General features: G+C 37.3%; 2 protein-coding genes across 5 annotated transcripts in view; one reads left to right on the top strand and one right to left on the bottom strand.

The window, feature by feature from the left end:
• Positions 1-8966, bottom strand: part of usp33 (ubiquitin specific peptidase 33) — a 113338-nt gene extending 104372 nt beyond the window's left edge. The window contains 1 exon segment of the mRNA XM_028811185.2: positions 8765-8966. The gene's annotated coding sequence lies outside the window, so the exon portion shown is untranslated.
• Positions 8967-15284: 6318 nt separating this feature from the next.
• The window catches only part of miga1 (mitoguardin 1), a 106020-nt gene continuing 99502 nt past the window's right edge, over positions 15285-21802 (top strand). For 2 of the 4 annotated variants that reach the window (XM_051933115.1, XM_028811186.2), the window contains exons 1-2: positions 15315-15412; positions 15577-15623. The gene's annotated coding sequence lies outside the window, so the exon portion shown is untranslated. Of the gene's footprint in view, positions 15413-15576; positions 15624-21802 lie in introns of all 4 variants that reach the window. The other 2 variants (XM_051933114.1, XM_051933116.1) reach the window with 2 other exon arrangements.

The following is a 21802-nucleotide window of genomic DNA, read 5'->3' as shown; positions in this document are numbered from 1 at the left end:
CCTGTTGCAGCACCCAAGATCGCTTCAGCTTGAGTTGACGAACAGATGGCCGGACATTCTCCTTCAGGATTTTTTGGTAGACAGTAGAATTCATGGTTCCATCTATCACAGCAAGCCTTCCAGGTCCTGAAGCAGCTAAACAACCCCAGACCATCACACTACCACCACCATATTTTACTGTTGGTATGATGTTCTTTTTCTGAAATGCTGTGTTCCTTTTACGCCAGATGTAACGGGACATTTGCCTTCCAAAAAGTTCAACTTTTGTCTCATCAGTCCACAAGGTATTTTCCCAAAAGTCTTGGAAATCATTGAGATGTTTCTTAGCAAAATTGAGACGAGCCCTAATGTTCTTTTTGCTTAACAGTGGTTTGCGTCTTGGAAATCTGCCATGCAGGCCGTTTTTGCCCAGTCTCTTTCTTATGGTGGAGTCGTGAACACTGACCTTAATTGAGGCAAGTGAGGCCTGCAGTTCTTTAGACGTTGTCCTGGGGTCTTTTGTGACCTCTCGGATGAGTCGTCTCTGCGCTCTTGGGGTAATTTTGGTTGGCCGGCCACTCCTGGGAAGGTTCACCACTGTTCCATGTTTTTGCCATTTGTGGATAATGGCTCTCACTGTGGTTCGCTGGAGTCCCAAAGCTTTAGAAATGGCTTTATAACCTTTACCAGACTGATAGATCGCAATTACTTCTGTTCTCATTTGTTCCTGAATTTCTTTGGATCTTGGCATGATGTCTAGCTTTTGAGGTGCTTTTGGTCTACTTCTCTGTGTCAGGCAGCTCCTATTTAAGTGATTTCTTGATTGAAACAGGTGTGGCAGTAATCAGGCCTGGGGGTGGCTACGGAAATTGAACTCAGGTGTGATACACCACAGTTAGGTTATTTTTTAACAAGGGGGCAATTACTTTTTCACACAGGGCCATGTAGGTTTGGATTTTTTTTCTCCCTAAATAATAAAAACCATCATTTAAAAACTGCATTTTGTGTTTACTTGTGTTATATTTGACTAATGGTTAAATGTGTTTGATGATCAGAAACATTTTGTGTGACAAACATGCAAAAGAATAAGAAATCAGGAAGGGGGCAAATAGTTTTTCACACCACTGTGTATGTAACATTGAATACAAATGTTTCCCAAATAGAACATTAAAACAGATAGATACAGGATATACAAAGGCATTAAATAGAATAAAAGACCATAAACCAAAGTAAATTACTAAATCTATATTACTAAATGAAGGTTGTATATATGCACGGATGCCAGACGCACCGAAGCGCACGCGCACTGCACCCCAGAGTCAAACCCAGCGGCTTCTCCGAGTCAGTAGGTGGCGCCCAAACAACACAACACGACCTGTAAACTAAACTTGATGTAAAGCATGCATGCCAGGTTGTATATATGCACAGATGCCAGAGGCCACAAGCAAGCCGTACACACTACCACCGCTGCCCGAACACGACCGCCCAAACCACTGCATATACCACCTTCATTTAGTAATGTCCCCTCCAAGCCCGGGTCTGCAGCCATCGTCACTTGAGCACACGAATCCGCCGCCATCAGCAAACGACTTCTAGCTAACGACACAGCCATAGAAAAACAAAAACGAGACCGTATGGATAAAAACAATAAACGAAGGCGCCCACAACGCGCTTCTGAAACACCAGAACCAGATGAGTCACGGCTCCAAAAAGAAACCGCTTTAGTACAAATATGTTTAATTAATTAAATGAAAACTTTCCCAGGACACATACACCCTCCATGATTTTTCTTCCCTCCAAATATCAGAGGGAACAGAAAGTGATTGCCATTCTTGGATTTGAGATTCTTTCGAGAATCGCGGGTTTGCTGGTTCAGTACTTAAAGGAAAGCCTAGCAAATAACAGCATTTGTGATATAACACACACACAAATTATACTGAGCATCTGGACAGAGAGGAAGATTGAAAGAAGAGGCAGAATGTCAGGGTAAGTTAAAAAGCTTCCTGAAAAGATGAGTTTTAAGTTATTTTTTAAAAGAACGAATTAAGTTAGTTGATCTAATTAATTTAGGGAGGTCATTCCAAAGTCTGGGTGCTATTCAGCTGAAGGCCCTGTCACCCACAGAGTGCAGGTGAGTATGGGGCAAAACCAGATTTCCAGAATCAGAGGACCTTGAGATGGAGAAGGTCACCGATGTTGTCTGGAGCAAGGCCATTTAAAGCTTTGTAGGTTAATAATAGAATTTTATATTCAATTCTGTAAGACATAGGGAGCCAGTGGAGGCGAAGCAGGATGGGTGTTATGTGCTTGCTGTTTCTGATTTGTGTTAGGACTCTTGCAGCAGAATTTTGAATCAACTAGAGCTGTGATATATGATTAGAGGCGCCACCTGCCAGTAGAGAGTTACAATAATCGATGTGGGATGTGATAAAAAAATGGACACGTTTCTGAACATTACAAAAGGAGTGGAATGAGCGAACATGGGATATGTTACGTAGGTAAAAGTAGCAAAGTTTCTTAATGTGGTGTATGTGGGCAGAATAAGAAAGGGAGGAATCAAAAATGACACCAAGATTCCTTCTGTTTTAGTAATTCTAATATATATCTTATATATAAACGTCCACGTGTGGAAGTGTGTGTTGAGTCGGGGTAAGGGCTCCACCTCCGAGGGTACGCAAGCGAGGCCAGCATGTCAGCAAAATGGTATCCCTTTTACTTTTCCTCCCGCCACTAATACACAAGTGAGGCGAGCATGTCGGCAAAACAAAACCTCCGAAGAAAGACAAAGTCACTTAGCCGCTATACACAAGCATTGTGAGCACATCGGCAAAACGAAACCTCCTAGGACAGAGATGCCGAGAGTAGTTCCTTTCAATTACCTGACATCTCTACATTTCAATTTTTTTTCTGACGATTTCAATAATTTCTAGGACCCCGGGCTTTTTACAGCATGGGCTTACACAGCTAGTATGTACATAAGTGTGTGTATATATATATATATATATATATATACTAGCAAAATACCCGCGCTTCGCAGCGGAGAAGTAGTGTGTTAAAGAGGTTATGTAAACATATATATACATATACATATATACATATATATACATATCTACATATACACATATCTACATTTACATAGATATACATACATATACACATCCACATATACATATATATATATATATATACATATACAAATTTACATATCTACATACATATATATACATATGTACATATATATATATATATACATATAAATATATACATATCTACATATATGATGGATGGATTAAAAGCCAGAAGTCTGTATGACCATCAGCATCAAGTGACTCCATGAGAACCTTAACTACAAAGAGGACTATTTCATTTATGTTAGGTAGAATGCCCAGAGGGGACTGGGTGGTCATATATACACATATATATATATATACATAAATATAGACATACATATATACATACATACATACATACATTCACATATATTATATATTCACGGCATTCATAGTCTGAATCACAATCTGATTGTATGGGTGGTTACCTACCAGGTAACGCTTGTGGTTGGCCAGCAAGTCTGCTAACATCCGCCACGGTGCCTTCAGTTGTGAGAAGCAGATCATAGAAAGGTTGAAAATAGTTTACTGTCAAATAATGCAAAGAGTATGCGACACGTGTTTCGCCCTAATTCTGGGCTCATCAGGCATACACACTCACTGCATATAGCTAAATTCCTGTGCTTCGCAGCGGTGAAGTATTGCTTTTAAATTTTAATTAGGAAGAAAAGAAAATCTTTTTAAATTGAGGGAAAATATACCAATAACAATTTGTTAAGGATCTGTTTTTTTGTGAAACTGCCTTTACACAGCCTGTCCGCTGTTTCATAAACGAACGCCATATAAGGCCGTCCTGTCTCCTTGCTTAGCAGTTCTGTATTGTTTTATTGTTCGTTTATTATGATTGTTATAGTTATTGTGTAGGTATTTGAGAGTCACTTTTCTGTTCAGGTACCCATTTCCTTTATGTAATCCGTGGATTCTCCGCTATTTTTTGTTCGTTTATTACGATTATAGTTATTTATTGATTCCCTTCTTTAGCTGACTGCCTGTTCATATAAAGCGCTCTGCTGCTTTTTTGTGAAGCAGCCTTTACACAGCTTCTCCGGTTTTATAAATGAATGCCATATAAGGCCATCCTTTTTCCTTGCTTCGCCAAGGAAGCAGCCTTTTTATTTAATCCACTGGTTCTCCGCTGTTTTATTGTTCGTTTATTACGATTTGTATAGTTCTCTTTGTATACCACGTTGTCAGTTCAGCACTCCGGTTGTAATATGACCAAGCTGTGCAAGCTTACTGTTGAGAATGCAACGTATAGTTGTACAGGAGAAAAGCAATCTTGCCAAACTTAATTTAAACTTACGGTTTACACCGTGCTTTGTTTCCGCCTTAGCTGCACTTATGAATATGCTTGTATTCGTCACTCGCTCGCTTCTTATTGTTTCGCTGCCTTCTCAATTGTGTAATGAATGTTTTCTTCAGCGCTCTTTGGGGCTCTTCCTTGTTTTCTACGTACTGCGTTCACAGTCAGTTCACGTGATTACGTGGGAGGTGTGATGACGCGATACGCAACTCCGCCTCCCACGGCCAGCGAGCTGCAGTCCATTACAGTATATGGACAAAAAAGAGGTTCCAGTTATGACCGTTACGCTTTGAATTTCGAAATTAAACCTGTCTAACTTTTGTAAGTAAGCTGTAAGGAATGAGCCTGCCAAATTTCAGCCTTCCACCTACACGGGAAGTTGGAGAATTAGTGATGAGTCAGTCAGTGAGGGCTTTGCCTTTTATTAGTATAGATATATATATATATAGATATATATATATATATATATATAGATATATATATATATATATATATACACACACACATATACATACATACATATACATAAATATATATATATACATCTTTACATCTTGCTTGAAGAAGGGGCCTGAGTTGCCTCGAAAGCTTGCATATTGTAATCTTTTTAGTTAGCCAATAAAAGGTGACATTTTGCTTGGCTTTTCTCTCTCTCTCTCTCATATATATATATATATATATATATATATATATATATCCTCTTTAATAAAATCCCTGTGTGCATCCAGGTGTCCGTGTGTGTGTGTCTTCTGGTGAAATGCGCATGCGCGGGACACGGTGCGATGCGCAATATTACTGTCAGGGAAAATTACGGAAATACAAACCAGTATTACTGCGAGAGGAAATTAAAGGTACACAATACAGTGACGCGTATTACAGCCACATATAAGCCAGTATTACTGTCAGAGAAAGTTAAAGGCATATTACCGACACGCACGTCTGTATTACCTCCAGAGAAAATTAAAGGTATATTACGGACGTACAAGCCAGCAGACTTACAAGACAGCATTACTGTCACAGAAAATTAAAGACACACAATACACGGTGGCAGCCCACAAAGAATGGTCAGCACAGCAACTAAACATCAACAAAAGAAAGGCTGAAAGACAAAGAAAAATACGACCAACAAACAGAATGAGATCAAGGTCCCTTGCCATTTAATATAGACTGTTCCTATTAATGTTTATGCACTACTTTCCTAGCGCCCGTTATTGTAACGGGCTTAATGACTAGTATATATATAAATGCCATTGCTTGGTGACCCATTTACTTTCAGGCAAACTACCATTTGCAAACAACTTGCTGCTGGTGCTGTACATGATGGTTGGATTGTTGGTAAGGGATCTGCCTGAACCCTCAGCCTTTTATATGGTCTATACTACTCATTGTAACAGCAATCATGTAATTACATGTAATAGTGGTTACCCCGTTATATGCTGGCGTCTTATGCTTTTCCCCGACCCCAGTGTAGGCAGGCATCAGGTAGGAGGCTGCCCTACCAGCCAATGTAGATCTCCAGCATTGTGTTTGCATATGCACCAGGTTGAGTAGCATAGTCCATATATGGTTGTTTCAGGGTAAAAACTGGGTGGGGTACTAGGCTCGTTCACATACAGGCATTTACAAAATGATTTATAAAGAGTTATAAAGACTATAAAGAGTGAATTGCATAAACATTGCATACATAAGATTTTATAAACCAGATATTTTTTTTGTCATACTCATTTTCCTGTTTTTTTGGTATACACATATTTGTGCACTTAAATCCACACAAAGTTTTGAAATGAGACTCCTGGTTGTTTCCAAATTTTAAACACAATAATAGTTTTTTTTTTTCTCTAAATTGTTAATTATTCTATTACCCTGTTATGTGCTATGGTCTTGGATTAATTCTTTTGCTTTCCACAACTCATTCATATTTATGTTGTTTAATTCAGTATGTCTAAACCAACAAGAACAAAAGGCAAAAGCAAAAGACAAATCCAAAACTGCATATTCACATCCTTTTTATGCAGTCGCAATCAATACAACAGGGAACATACAGTATTACCAATAAGAAACCTCTGGTCACCAACTGGTCCATTATTTATACTCACTTGAAATGCGAGATAAAAAATAAAATCTAATATCTTTGTAAAACACTAAAGTACAAACTGCCAAAAATACCAAAAAATAAACAGTCATACTATATTTGTATTTTATTCAGTTCTTCAATTACAGCAAAAATATTACTACATGCAACATGGAAACTTTTTTTTTCACCAAGAGCACTGGAAGGTTAAGTGACATGGAGGTCACTCAATTAGCCTCTTGAACAGTCATTCAGTTATGAAGAAAAGCTAAAGTCAGGTCCACAGGAAACACAACCCATCAATTTAGTAAAATAATAATAATACATATTATTTATATAGCATCTTTCCAATGCTGAAAGTGTTTAACAAATATAGCAGGTACAAAAAGGATAGCAGTGCATAAAAAATCAAATTAGCAACATTGCATACATTTTAATATCAAACATTAAATACCTAATAATTGATTAACAAGAAACACAAATCTCTGTATTGTAATAAAAAAAAACAAGCTGAAATGAAAAAAGAAGAGAACCAAGACAAAATAATCTAATTTCTTTATGCAGGATTATCAATAAAGATGTTAAATTGTGCACAAAAACGACTTACTAGGAAAGACTGCCTTTTAGATTTAAGTCAGATCAGATGACTTAAAGAAAGATCTGTTGTATTGTGGAGGACGATCAATAACAAACGACCGAATTTTGTTATCAGGTTAGAGCCAAACCCTCGACTGACAAAAGTTTTACAGTTCGAGGTCCAGTAAAATCACCTGAAATCTCTCATCTCAGTTTTTATGCAAATAAATCTGTAAAATATCTGCGTCAAGCACACAGAACATTACATCAACGTTATGCAATTACAAATGACGTCGATGATGTATTACTACAAGACTGCAACTGGCTTGAGAGATTTTAAAGACATGTGTACAACTTTGTTTTTCACCGACATGAATAAAACGTACGGAAGCCACGCACTGAAATAAGTAGGCCACAATCAATCTATTCAGATCAAAAAAAAACATTGACAAACTGTAAAACAATCGGTATTACATAAAGATATTATATAATGGTCTTGGAAACGTGGTATTCTGAAATGAATGACTACCTGCGCTATGATTAACACAACGTAACATTAAATTCTTACACCCAATTAATAAAATTAGGGGACGTGAGAAATCGAAGATTATCTTTAGCAGAACTGCGCGCAGAGTAGAAAACTGTCCTGCCCAGAACACACTAACGCACTGTACTTCTCACTTAACCTGTAACGTGGGGAAAAAATGCAGAGTACCATGAGGAAAACCCACACGGTGAAAACGTGCAAAACGCTACACTGGAAACGAGGAATAAAAATCGTCTGGTAACATTATTCTCTCCAACCTGAATTATGCAACACGCGTTAAAAATTTTAAATAGTAAACACGTTACCTCATTGTGTCGGGTCGTCGCTGTCACTTTCCATGTAACTCAGGTGTGTACATAAGTAACATCTGCTAAGTGCACGTCAAACTACACGGAGTCCGTCACATTTGGTTCCACAATGTTCTTCATGAAAAAGATGTATGCTTTATTTAAACATTATGTACAGTATGAATAACATTCGCGAGCGCAAGAATATACTGCACATATTACCGTACTGCTTAAATTCAAAATATGCATTCTGTCAAAATGATCAGACGTCACTACCACTTTAATAATGGTTAATTTGAGTCATATACACATATTTGTAATGCACAAATACATCTGTGTAACATACTGTATCTGATCTTCAGATCTGATCGCTCCCATCCCCCAACAACATGCGAAGTTGAGGAGTTCTGTACTATTTGATCAGTATGGAGAGCTATAATGACCGAATCAGCAAGGCAGGGCATGGCCAGGGCCCAAATTCAGGCGTACTTGTCATTCAGTCTAATAAATGCCATACATACGCAATGCCCGTGCAGTAACAAGACAAGGAGGAGGAGGTGTTGGTGGAAAAAGAAGCTCAAGTGACCCACCCACCTGCACAGCCCTCTACAGACCGTTCGTTCCGCCGTGTCTGAGCAAGGGGGGCAGCGGCTCACATTTTAAATGCGCGGCTCATCCCCTTCTGCCTCGTTTATTCAGCGCAGCAAGACGACTTTAAAACGTACGCCTGGATTAAAAAGCGCCTTTTGGTATGTTGTGAAATACACATATATGTGAGCACACCACTGATCACTACAGATATATAAACTTTAAATTCCTTAAAGTGACATTCTGGTGAAAGCCAGCTCTGTCTGCTGTTGCACCAAGTCCATAAGCGTCCATACAACTTACCTTTAGGAGAGACGATCGACGGTACAGTAATAAAAGGATGCTTGTCTTTCTGTGAGCGTCGATATCGCTGAACAGCCTGTAAATCGTCTACATTTTTATTTAAAGAATAAACAAACAAATGTAATATAAGCGATTGACAGCGCAAATTCAAACCACGGTTTCCAGTCTTTTCGGCTCCGCCCCTTCACACACTGTACCCACGACTGACGCTCCTCGGCAGCTCCTTCCGGTTCTCTTGAAAGGACAGAAATGAGAAATGCAATACAGCGCCCCCTGATGGCCCGAGAACATTTTTTGCAGTCCTTTTCAATGCCCGAAGCATTTTAGCTCTTGCCGTTCTCCGTGCTTTGTGAGGTGTACTGCGATTTTTTTCTCTGGAATAATGCTAACCGAACGACATTGATTTAAATCAGTTTCTGAAACGCAGCATCGCAACAATGTAACCGACTTAACAGTTTGTTTTACAAAAGAGAGACACGGGAGGAATAGACATGACCTCGTCTGATAGATCTAGCTATCCATACTCTTTTCTGAATCCACTACTGTATATTCAGAACAGGTTTCTGGTAAGCCATAGCCTGTTTACGGGGATAATTAGTTTTTGTCCTAATCATAAACTGACGCATGTAAATTCGATTTATTAAACGACTTGAATCTGGTAACACTTTAGATTTTGGAGGGAAGCTTTTCATATTTGATATAAATACTGCAGCGCAGGTGTTTTGACTATGAAGGGACCGTCTTGCGCACCAGCGATCGACAAGCAGTTCTCAGAATGTTTTCTATTTTTGCCTTCTGAATTTGCCCTAGCCAATTTGATTATGTTGTGTTTTAATTTTAAATTTCTAGATTGTGTACGAGACTGCAGTTAGCTCCTTTTTCAGTGGTGTTTACTCGGCTAACTTCTTATTCGTAACCCTCTACTTATTCGCTCTGTCCAATGCTAACGGGAAGATACAAAATTTTAAAGGTATTTATTGACTCGTGGTATTAAGCCGTATCAGTAGTCGAAAACGAATTGTTTTAAAATGTTATTGTTTTGTGTGTGTGAATCTTGTCCTGCCCAATTCTGGTTCACTATCAGATTCACTGGCAAACTCAGCACACTGTCCCACCAGCATTTATTTTAACGTCTGCAACAAGAGCGAATCCCGTGTAAAATTCCACAATAAACTTGTCAAATTCAGTGGTAAACTTGTAGAGGACGCTGTAAAGGACTTCGATTTTGGAAAGCATTGTTATCCGAGACATGATAGGTGATCTCCCGCTTCCATATTTTCAATGGAAAAGAATAGTGCCATCGGAATTATTCTTTGAGCAGAGCTGTGTCCAATGTATGTGTCTGTTTCATAGAAATAGTTTTTAGGAAAAATAAAACACCTAAACACAAGGAGAGCATACAAACTTTGCACAGATGACAACCGTACCCTGCCATCATCCACTCATCCACTTTCCAAATGTGTTCATTCCATTATTGGGTTATATAGGTTCAAAGAATTGTAGCTACAATATAAGCAGATTAAAAGCATGCACTGGATGGATTGCCAGAATATGGCATACAAAGTCACATTCACTACAGTATGACAGGATTAATTCATGAATTAATTACAGTTACCAGCCAACTAAATATGTACATCTTTGAAATGAAGTAGGAAACCAAAGGGCTGGGAATTCATCTATGTCCCCAAGTTGTAAATCTGCAGCTCTAGCTATAATTTATCATAAATAGGTCACTATAGGCAAAATGAGCTTTTCTGATGCATAGTATTACTAATAAATACTGTATGTTATATATGCAGATGGTTGTACACTTTAATATGTTTGTTGAGCTCATCTCCTGTGTTATTGTAATTGCTGTGTTATTCTAAAAATGTTATGGTGTACTTGCAATGTTTCGGTGAAAAGACACTAATAAGCAGATCAGAGCCACTTCTTCCTCATCATCTTTATCTATTTCTATGTGGGGGTCATCCAAATATGTCAGTTTACACTTTTAACAAGGTATACAGCATAAATAAATTCTTCCCACCAAATTTTTCTAACACCTGTGGAACATAACTGTCAGACATCAAAAGAAACAACTACTTTCAGTGATTCACATAATGGCACATCTCTCTCTTTTTAAATATTTGTAATGAAACCATTATTTGATGAAGAGTGGACAAAGCTGGACCACAAAGCAACATAAAAGAAAAGCAATGAAGTACATTAGGGGTCACCATCAAACTTTAAAACAATGAAATATTGAGTCTTTACAATGAACACTGAAATGACTAGGGAGATATGACAGATCCTGCAGATTTTGAACAGAAAATTGATTTAGTAAGACTACAATAAAAACATGTGAAAGCAGACAGTCCTGATGGCACAGATGCTGCAAGTTGGAAAACCTTTTAATAGATAGTGGATCAAACCGGGATTGTTACACAAAAAAGAGATGCTAATGTTTGTGTGAACCCAAAAATATGTATATTGTTTAGAGCCCCATAATAAGTTTAAATGTTGATAGAACTTGTTTGAGAATGTATGCATATGTTATACTATGCTTGTTCAATATTATTGTGAATTCCATCCAGCAAGTAAATCTGAACTCTGCTCTGCAATCTGTAGTATTTACAGTGGTACCAACAGGTTGAGTGACAAATAAGATGTGCTGATGTGAAGGTACAGTATATGGTTTATTGAGACTCAGAATCAAATAGAATTCATCCAGTTACTACATTTCAAGGTCCCCAAGCTACCAAGGGGCATTATGCTTTAACCTCAAAAGGCTGCTATAAACATCAGCTAGTCCTGCCTTAATCTTATTTCTGTGAAGATGGAAAAAGACTAGGAACATCTGGTGTTACTGAAGGCAGTGTCCATCTTTGTGTTCAGTGTCTGCTCCTGAGTATCCCTATGATCCATACAGCTTTAAAAATGATAAAATGGGGGCTTTATTCATCCTTAAATGTGCTTTATAAAACACTGACTACAGTGAACAATTTTTTAATAATCAAACACTTTGTCCCAAGAATGTTTAAAATTGAGGCATTCATTTTATTAAATAGTGCCCTGCAATTTTCCCTAATTATCTTTGAAGAAAACAATGGATCATTTTAGTTTTTAATAAGAAGACTGTAGTCTCGCCTACTTAAAGAAAGAGAACTGGTTGAGTGAGTCACATTATCAAATATTTAATTATGTAGAATGTGATTGACTGATATTTTTTGATTGTTTTTCATATGTAAAACACATATAAACACATTCAGTATTTATTGCTAATACTTTGTATATGTTACAACTTTCTTTCTTAACAGTGTTCTGCCATTTGGAAGCATGCATGTTGAAGTAAGCAGATCAAACATCTAAAGAACAGCTATAGGCAGGTCTTATCCTAAAATCCTTAATAATCCTTTTCCTCCTCTGCATTATAAATTCCATTTTAGCAGCTGGACAAGAAACAGATCTTGCAATGCAAAATAAAAAGAACATGTTATATGTGAAGTCATTTGTACCATCAGCAGGTAGACCATTCAGTTATCATCACAATCTGTGTGATTTGCTCCACTGTACTTAGTTAAATGGTAATAATCAATGTACAATGTACAAGATCTTCTGAAGTGCACCCCATTAATAAAGTGGGTTACTTCTCAGTCTAACTACACACACCTTGTTTTGTGCAAAATCTATTTAGTGGGCTTTGTAAGTAATGAGGAGGGTTGAAGCCAGGCAAACAAGTCTTTGGGTTGACGATGAGATCTTTACATTGGACTTTGGCTGACTCCCCCTCATCTTGCCATGTTTGATTGGAAGTCCAATCTGTTGGAATTGGGTCTAGTCAGATGAAAGGATAGATCTCCGTGGAGATGAACTTCTGGTTTTGCATGGACAGCTCTCCCCCCCCCCCCCCCCCATTTTAATAATTTTATCCTTGTAACAGAGGTGAGGGGGTAGTGTTTAATTGTGTGAGTATAAGCTTGGGCTCATCTGTTTTGCTGTAGAAAGGTGAACAGTATTCTTCTGTATAGAAGCATAGAATAACACCATCTGTCTTAATACTTGAAGCAGTTGCATCCCAGGGGTGTTCACCAGCTTGGATAGCAGGTTGTTCCTGGTTCCTGCTTTACACTCATAGTGAGCAGTCCAGAATAACAAGATAAAAAACAGGGTTATGATCATGCTTTAGACATTAGCCATTTATGAAGAAGTTTAGATTCTTCTTTATATTGGCATTGTGGATATGAAGGCGTTAAATTCTTCAGAATTGGTAAATCCTGCACTATCTTTATTAAGATTGGATTTTAAGTCTCTGAAGATTGAAACCTGTACTGTGTGGGACAATGTGGGCATTGCCCATTTTGCTAGGCTATTAGTGACACACAATGTCTGTCAAGACAGAGGATTTAACAGGGATACAGAAATGTAGCTGCACTCCCCACGCCATCACCACCACCACCTGCATTCCTGAACAAACAGTAAAGTGAATGGCTGAACTTTAGCTCTACCAACACTTTAGGCAGCTCTGTACTTCATCCTATAACAAAGGTATTAATCAGAGTTGAACTAACACCTCTGCAGAGACTCCTTCAGACAAAAAGGTTCTCAAATGAACATTCACTTTAGGCTCAAACTGAACTCTGGCTGAATATGATGGACAATATAAGGTACCTATAAGCAGACACTGGATTTGTAACTGAAAAAAAACTTTGATCCAATTACTAGAGGTTAAACCTTTCTTCAAAACAACTTGCATTGATCTCTACTCTATTGTTGGTGAGCCAACAGCTTGAGGATCTGTTCTCTTTGAGGAAGTGGAAAGCTGTTGAGCCACTGTCTCTGTTGAGCAAAAAAGCTCTCAAACTTTCTTTGGCCTGGAAGCTCTCTATAGAGTCTTGGAACTGGATGCCCTGAACTATCTCTATCCATTCTGCCAAAGCCAAACTCTTTGCCTGTGACTGAGCTCAGTCTGAGAAGAAGGAGAAGCAGCCATTATTTCAAAAACTCTACACTCTTGTGCCAGAAACAGTAATGCTTTTCTCTCTGAAATTGCAGAGGAAACAGCAAACAGCCTAACAGCAAGCTCAGAAAGGCAACATAACACCATACTATGGACAAAGGACCATGTAGCAAAAACCAAGAATACACTCCAATGCAGCCACAGTTTTACACAGCATCAGACAAGGTTCTTGAAGGACTGGTATTGTAAAACTGTTTATCTGTGCCAAGATACCCTGTAAATTAAAACTTAGTCAACAGCCAGCCTCTTCTATGTTTTGTTTGTCTCGTCTGTCTTGTGCCCTGTCTTCTATATTAATATATATGCACTTATAATATTTCTATAATCCTTGTGTTTACCAATAAATTGCATTATTCGGTTTGTTACAACGAGTTTGATTATATTACCTTGATATATGTCTAACGGTTGTAAACCCAGATAAAGGTAAGGAACATAAAGTGGGAGCCTTACTAAATATTTAATTAATTACTAGCATAGCAAAAGGAAAAACGTATAATTAATTAATTGATTAATTATTATCAAACAATAAAATGTTCTCACATTACGTACATTTCCTACAATTGCACACTAATATCATCAGTGTAAACAAACTCCCTCCATGTTGTTTTGGGATGATTGTTTATTTACAGGTTGGATAACTGTTTAATAAAATAATTATTCGCTAAATACAAACAGATGGGTCCTAAGTAACGAATCAAGCACATTTTGTAAATAGTTTATTGACCATGTTTAAGACACACTGTAGACTGTTTATTAACTATTGTACAATGTTACAGAATGAAAATATAGAGTAAAATGTTCACCTAATAATTAGAAGTCAGGTACAGGTATATCCCCACCCTTATACTGTATTTTTATGGCGCATGACACCTCTGTCTTGTGCACTCTAAGGTGTGTTTTGCAACTTGTGTAGGCTACAGTCAGAAGATTTCAGATGTTTTAACAGGTGACAATAGTAATTAGTGTGAATTGAAAAAGAAACCAAGGTATTCATTTCAGTCGATGTGACCATAATTAAAAGGGTTGTAGACAGTTAAACTACCAGCACAAAATAACGTGGGCACTGGCAAAAAATCAGGAAATGATCGAATTGAATGACTAACAATCTAAATAATTACAATTGCAAAAAACAAATACAACTGAAAGTTAACTTCATGCTAATACATAAAAGAGAAAATGATATACATTTCTACTGCTGGGTCTTCATCAGGTGAAAACTCTATAAGATGTATAACGCAGAAGCTGTGGGGAGAGTGGGGATATTGCAAGAACATAAATGGTGGGAGGGTGATGCAAAAAGTAAATACTTTGGAACATGTAGTGCGAGGTTTGGCTGTTTAAAAGCATAATTTGTTCATGTCCAAATGTGTTTTAAATGTTGTGACAGAAAAAATAAATATTACTAGAACGAAGAAACGTGGATCTATTCTGGAAGATATTGGTAAGATCAAAGCGCTTGTTTGCCTTAACGCTAACCCAGCCAATTCGGCAGAGCGCATGTCAGCCAGAAACCTTGTAATTCGCACGTCCTCTCTGACACCGGAAGTAATACTCTTCTGCCGAAACCCCCGCCCCCGCACTGCTCAAACTTGGTTACCAGACTGGTCGCAGCCGGAGTTGACAGCGCTGCTACGAAGTTGAATTGTAAGGTGAGAGCTTACAATGCATGCATCACTAAATTGCTTCCCAGTTTTGAAAGATACACCCGTGTCTCCGCAACAGGAACATTCGCGCGTGTTTTTGTTAATGACCTTGCCTGAAGTTATGCGTGATGTGTTCTCACATTAAAATTACTTTTATTTTTCCCCTGTAGGGAATGTACGTGCCATCACTTCATTCATTACTATATACTGGGGTGATGTGAGTACACATTACATTTGCTACTGTAAGATGTTCATCATGGATTTCTCTATCTCTTTCCCGAGTGTTACATGTGGTATTTATTGTCGACCTGTCTACCTTGACTTAAAGGGACACGTTCTTCTGTCATTAATTTCTCTTTTTCTCAGTTGTGTTGCTTTTCATCATGTTTTTGGCCCCAATCCGTTCACAAATGTCGTTGTGTAAAAAATACTGAATTAACAGAAACAACATATGTTGTCCAGCGTATTTTTAAACTTATTTTTCAATAGAGAAAACGAAATGTAACAAAGACACATGTTGTAGGAGACATTTAAAGTATGTTTTGGATTGTACTAAGCCGCTCACCAAATTTAGTTTAATAGTTAATTAATTTACTTTTTTATTGTGTACTATCACTAGATATCATAAATGACCGCATTGCATAACTTAATAGATTGTTTTGTTTTTCTTTCTTCTGACGGATTCAAGGAATTATTTGCAGTAGCTGTAAAAGGTACAATGAGTACGATTGATATGTGATATGCACTATAAGTCAAAACTTTGGACACACCCAGAAATGTTTGTTATTGATAGAAATCGATACCTTATCAAGAGACCATTACAATTCACATATTCACATTTGATTGCAAAGCTCCATTTTTAGCAGTCATTCGTCCTGTGCCCTACTGCCCTCTTGTAGCTTATCCTAAATTATTAATGTATAAATGCTAAAAGGTTATTGGAGAAACCTTATTATGCTTTTAAGATTACCTGTAAGGTGTTTTGTTTCTTAAACGACACACTTTGATGTACATATCTTCTATGCAGTTGTGCACCCAAACCTTCCTTATCTTATTCTATTGTGGTTACATCCAGTTTATCCTCTTCTCTCAAGACAGTAACAGTCATCCTTTGTATGAAATCTTCAGTTTCTTAGCAGTCTGTCACATGAAATAACCTTCATTCTACAAAAAAAAAAGACATGTTTCTTGACAGTTATTTCAATTTGACCTTTTTTGAGCCCACAACTAAACTTTAGAAATGCCAGTACCTTGCAACCCAAGTTAGCAGAATAGCATGTTTCAGAGGTGTTAATGCAATTACAAAGGTTTCTCTAATAACCATTTAATAATAATACATTTTATTTATATGTAACGCCTTTCCCATGCCCAAGGTGCTTCACAGTGTCTCATAAAGAAAGAGCAGATGTATGTAACACTGGATACAAATATTTCCTGAATAGAACAGTAAAACAGATACAGAATACTCAAAGCATTAAATAGAATAAAACCCAGCAAACCAGAGTAAAATTCTAAATTCAGTACTAAAAGAATAGCCTAGCAGATAACATCATTTGTGATATAACACACACACAAATTACACTGAGCATCTGGACAGAGAGGATGACTGAAAGAACGGGCAGAATGTCACATTAAGTTAAAAGCCTTCCTGAGCAGATGCATTTTAAGTTTTTTTTTTTTTTTGTTTTTTTTTAAAGAATGAATTGAGTCAGCTGATCTAATTAATTTCGGGAAGTCATTCCAAAGTCTGGGTGCTATACAGCAAAGGCCCTGTGACCCTTAGAGTGCAGGTTAGTGTGGGGGCACAGCAAGATTGCCAGAATCAGAGGTCCTTAGTTGGCGAACAGGAGCATAGTGATGGAGATGGTCACTGATGTAGTCATCCTTTGTATGAAATCTTCAGTTTGTGTGAGGCCATTTAAAGCTTTGTAGGTTAATAATAGAATTTTATTTTCAATCCTGTAAGTCACAGGGAGCCAGTTGAGGCAAAGCAAGATCAGTGTTATGTGCTCGCTGTTGCTGGTTTGTTTTAGGACTCTTGCAGCAGAGTTTTGAATCTGCTGAAGCTGTGATATGAGATTAGAAGCATTTATATTTTATTTATATTTAGCATTTATATTGTAAGTAGTTAAAGATAAACTGAAGGGGTTTACTATTGGGACATTGATGAATTTGTGGTAAAAATAAGGCTTGGCAGTCATGTGAGTAATACATTAATTTGGAGCAGTAACAGCCACTAGAAACACCAGTAATGTCTTTGCTATATTTTTAAATCAATTTAATCAGTCTTGATAAAAAATGGTCTCAATTTCTATCAACAATATGAAAATTTCTGGGTTTATCCAGACTATTGACTGGTATTATATGTTTTATGAAAATGTATCTTTTGGAAATGTTCATGTTTCATATATTTAAATAGTATTTCCAGTCACAACAAGTGTCAGCCATGTGTTACAGATCCTTCCAAATTAATTATAAGAAAAAACCACAACTGATTTCTGAAGTTTTCGCCTCAGTCAGATTTTGGTAGAGAGTATTTAGCAGTACAGTAATTACAATTTATACTGTAAGTCAGCTTCATACATATATGCACTTTTTGGTCCATGTTTTGCAAAAGAGCTCAACCTCCACCAAACTGGATGAGGACCACTTTGAACAACAATTTTTAACCCTTTCCATGCATTTGCTATTGAGGTCTATTATTAAATGAAGCCATTTAAGATCGTTAATTTTTTTTGAGCTGCTCTAATATGGCTATGGGTGTTTGAATTATTATTCTACCTGGAAAATTATTCATTCAAGTCAAACATGATCCAGTTATTGCTGTCATTAGTATGCTTACCTGTAAACTCTGTTCTTCCGTGGCTCTCCTACAGTGCTCTGGAAATGCAAGCAATTTTACTGTTGAGTTAAAGGAATGCAGTACTCATTTACAGTGAGCAATCATGTCTGTTTTATGCTTTTTTTTCCCCTGGGGTTCTTTGTATATAGAAGGAAAGATAGATAAAGGTTGAGTATCCCTAATTCAAAACACCTGGGACCAGAAGTATTTCATATCTCAGAATATTTCCATGTACATTCTGAGATATCTTGGAGACGCATATGATCATGTAGGGAAATGCAGTCAGTCCTGCTAAATGATGACTCACGTGTATAATAATTTGTATCACCGAGCCGTTAATATAATGTTCCTTGACATGGCGACATATTAAACCTCCAAAGTGACGAACATGACATGCAGACTTTTTACACTGAAAAGCCTTTTTGGTTTTTCTTTAATTTACTAGGCTACCTGTTGTCACTTCTCAAGGACCTGATTGACAGGTCAGGAATATCTCATCCAGCCTTCACTCCCATCATTCCCACTGTGGCGAAAGCTATTAACCAACTATTTGGCGCTACATTACATTGTCATATGGTGTGGGTGTACATACATAAACCATAACATGATTTTGCCAATATAAAAAGGCAATTTAAAGCAGTATCCTGTTTTCCTAATGTACTTAGAGCAGTTTTCTGCACTGATGTTGCAATTAGGGTGCTTAGTTAGAATGAAGGTGCTCTTATTAACCATAAGCAATGACAGTCCATTAACACACAAGTCATTTGTGACACCAAGATGAGTTTTGAGGTGTGCTGATGTACACACGTTTACCTGCATAGAACTGTGCATAGGCCAGGTTTAATAAATAATCTTTTTTTTCCCCCACGAATGCATATTGTCATGCTTGAATCCAAGTTTTATAAATAAGTCTCTTGGTGTGGAACTTTATGGAAGTGAACTGCATTCACCAAACAGTTCAGGTTAAGATCTTGTAATTATGGGGTAAGATCTTGTAACATATTGTCATTTATTATCATATTACAATTTATTGATATATTAATAACACATGTATTTGAAATAAATAATATAAATATTAATATTACATCAATATATAAATATCATATTGCCATTTCCACTTCTTCCTTTATGCTTAAAGATTCAAGTCTTATTGGCTATGAGTTACCTTCCATGGGTGTCAGAGTTAGATACTTTATTAATCCCAAGGGGAAATTCACATACTCCAGCAGCACCTTACTGATACAATAAAACAATATTAAATTAAAGATTGATAATAATGCAGGTAAAAACAGACAATAACTTTATATAATGTTAACGTTTACCTCCCCCCCGGGTGGAATTGAAGAGTCGCATAGTTTGGGGGAGGAACGATCTCCTCAGTCTGTTAGTGGAGCAGGACAGTGACAGCAGTCTGTCGCTGAAGCTGCTCCTCTGTCTAGAGGACAGTAAAGAGGATAAACTGGATAAACCTCTTCAGAGGAATACAGGAAATTATTTGCCAACTCAAAGATGAAAAAATGCCAACTACCCCATATATAACAACTTTATCATTGAAAGGGTCCATGATGCAGCCAGGGTGTCTAGGAATGTGTATGTAGCTTTTTGTACAGAATTTCTGGATTGTGCAGCAAAGTGACAGAAATGAGAGTTTCATCATCATTGGCAAAATGGCAGAGTATTGAGTGATGGTCTGTGGAAAGGATATTGGCAAAAGGATCTATGGATCATGGATTCTTTTCCTTATGTTTTGCTCCAGCAGTTGCAGCAGCACTTATTTATGGAGAGCATTCTGTGTCAGATGATCTTTAACTCCTTGTCACTGTACTGACGTCACTGTGAAAGAGATGTCTTGTCAACTGAATTAAATGAAGGTCTACTGGATCATTTGGGAGTGAAGACTGTGCCATCACAAGACAGACTCAAAGCCATGCTCTTAAAAGTGTCCTACAAACAGATGATTCAACACCCTAAAAGTGCACTGGGCAATATGTCAGCTGCTGCACTGCCATTAAGAACCATGATTTGCACCATAAAAAGACATGCAACAAATTTATAATGACAAGAAGCCAACAACCAAAAGGTCTTAAAAGTGATTGTAGCCAGTCTAGTGACTCTAGCTAAGAATCAATCCCTCAGGTTCCTACAGCAGTACATACAAGGATTAGATGAGATTTATGATTGGTTCTGATATCATAGGATCCAAAAAGCTGAAGTAATATAAATACCTTTGGAAGGACTGTCATGACAACTGGTTGCACACCTGTGGATCAATTTTGGAGCTATCCAGCATTTACATTTCCTTCCCAAGCTACAGGTGGAGATGGAATGCTGATTGCTAACTACTTTGTCATAGATATTGTGCAAGAAGATGCACCTGCATAGATGAGAGTGGTCTAAGTTGTTATAGCAACAATTGTTGTAGTGTTCCTTTATCACAGCAGTAACACTATACGTGAAATTAGGTTACATGTTTAATTTTCAGATTCAGTGTCACTGTATCCCAGTGTACTGTGACACATAGCTTAATACAGAGGTTGTGACAATAACTGAAAATGTTTTGGAAATATTTGTTGTCTCTGCAGCTTTAAGTAAAGGCAAATAGCACAAATTGCTGTTTTGCATAAAAAGGCCTTACTACAGTAGCCACATGTGAAGTATTGTAATTGTATCAGTTCATTTTATGTTATAAATAATGTAAGTAAAAATTTATTTATAAAGCGCCTATCACAGATAAAAGTCACAAAGCGCTGAACAATTAAACATAGAATAAAATGAAATATCAAAGCAAAATACAAAACAAGGGCAATATGAAAAAACAGCCACAGATAGCAGCACTACCTAAATTCCTGGCTGAATAGATGTGTCTTAAGTTAACACTTAAACATATTCTGCTGATCTCAACATCACTGGAAGACTTCCGTAACCTTGGAGCAATGGTTTGAAATGCGCAATCCCCCACTTGTCTTTAATCTGGTACAAGGAACCGAAATAAGATATAACTGAGCAGATCTCTGAGTATGGACTGTAGTGTGGTGCTGAAGGAGGTTTGTGATATGTTGGGGAGCTCTGTAAGTAAGTGCCAGAATTTTTAACTGAATCCTAAATTCCACTGTGATCCAATGTAGAGAGTGCAAAGTTGGGGAGATGTGGGTCCATTTGTGTGAACATGTTAAAGCCTGGCATCTGCATTTTGGATAGCCTGAAGGCGCAATAAAACTCAACACAAACAATACCCAGTGAACACCATACAGCATTTTATTTATTCTTACTGTTAAAATAAGCTCTTTATAAATAATAGGTATTTAATGGGTTACTGAGAAACAAAAGGTAAAACAATATATCATGACAACATTTATTGCAACCACATGTGTCAAAGAACTGTATATGCTGTCGGCATTATTGTAGAAATCAGTTGATGTCAATCCATAGAGGCTTTTTGATTAACACTAATATTTTTCAGTAGGTGTTGGTTGATGCTCAGAGACACCATAAAAACAGCTTGAACACATTTCAGATGCATACATACATATTTTATCCATGAAGCATGTATTGGT

Source organism: Erpetoichthys calabaricus, chromosome 10 (genome assembly GCF_900747795.2).
Source record: "Erpetoichthys calabaricus chromosome 10, fErpCal1.3, whole genome shotgun sequence".
Taxonomy (NCBI): domain Eukaryota; kingdom Metazoa; phylum Chordata; class Cladistia; order Polypteriformes; family Polypteridae; genus Erpetoichthys; species Erpetoichthys calabaricus.
This window is presented reverse-complemented; position numbering and strand designations above follow the sequence as displayed.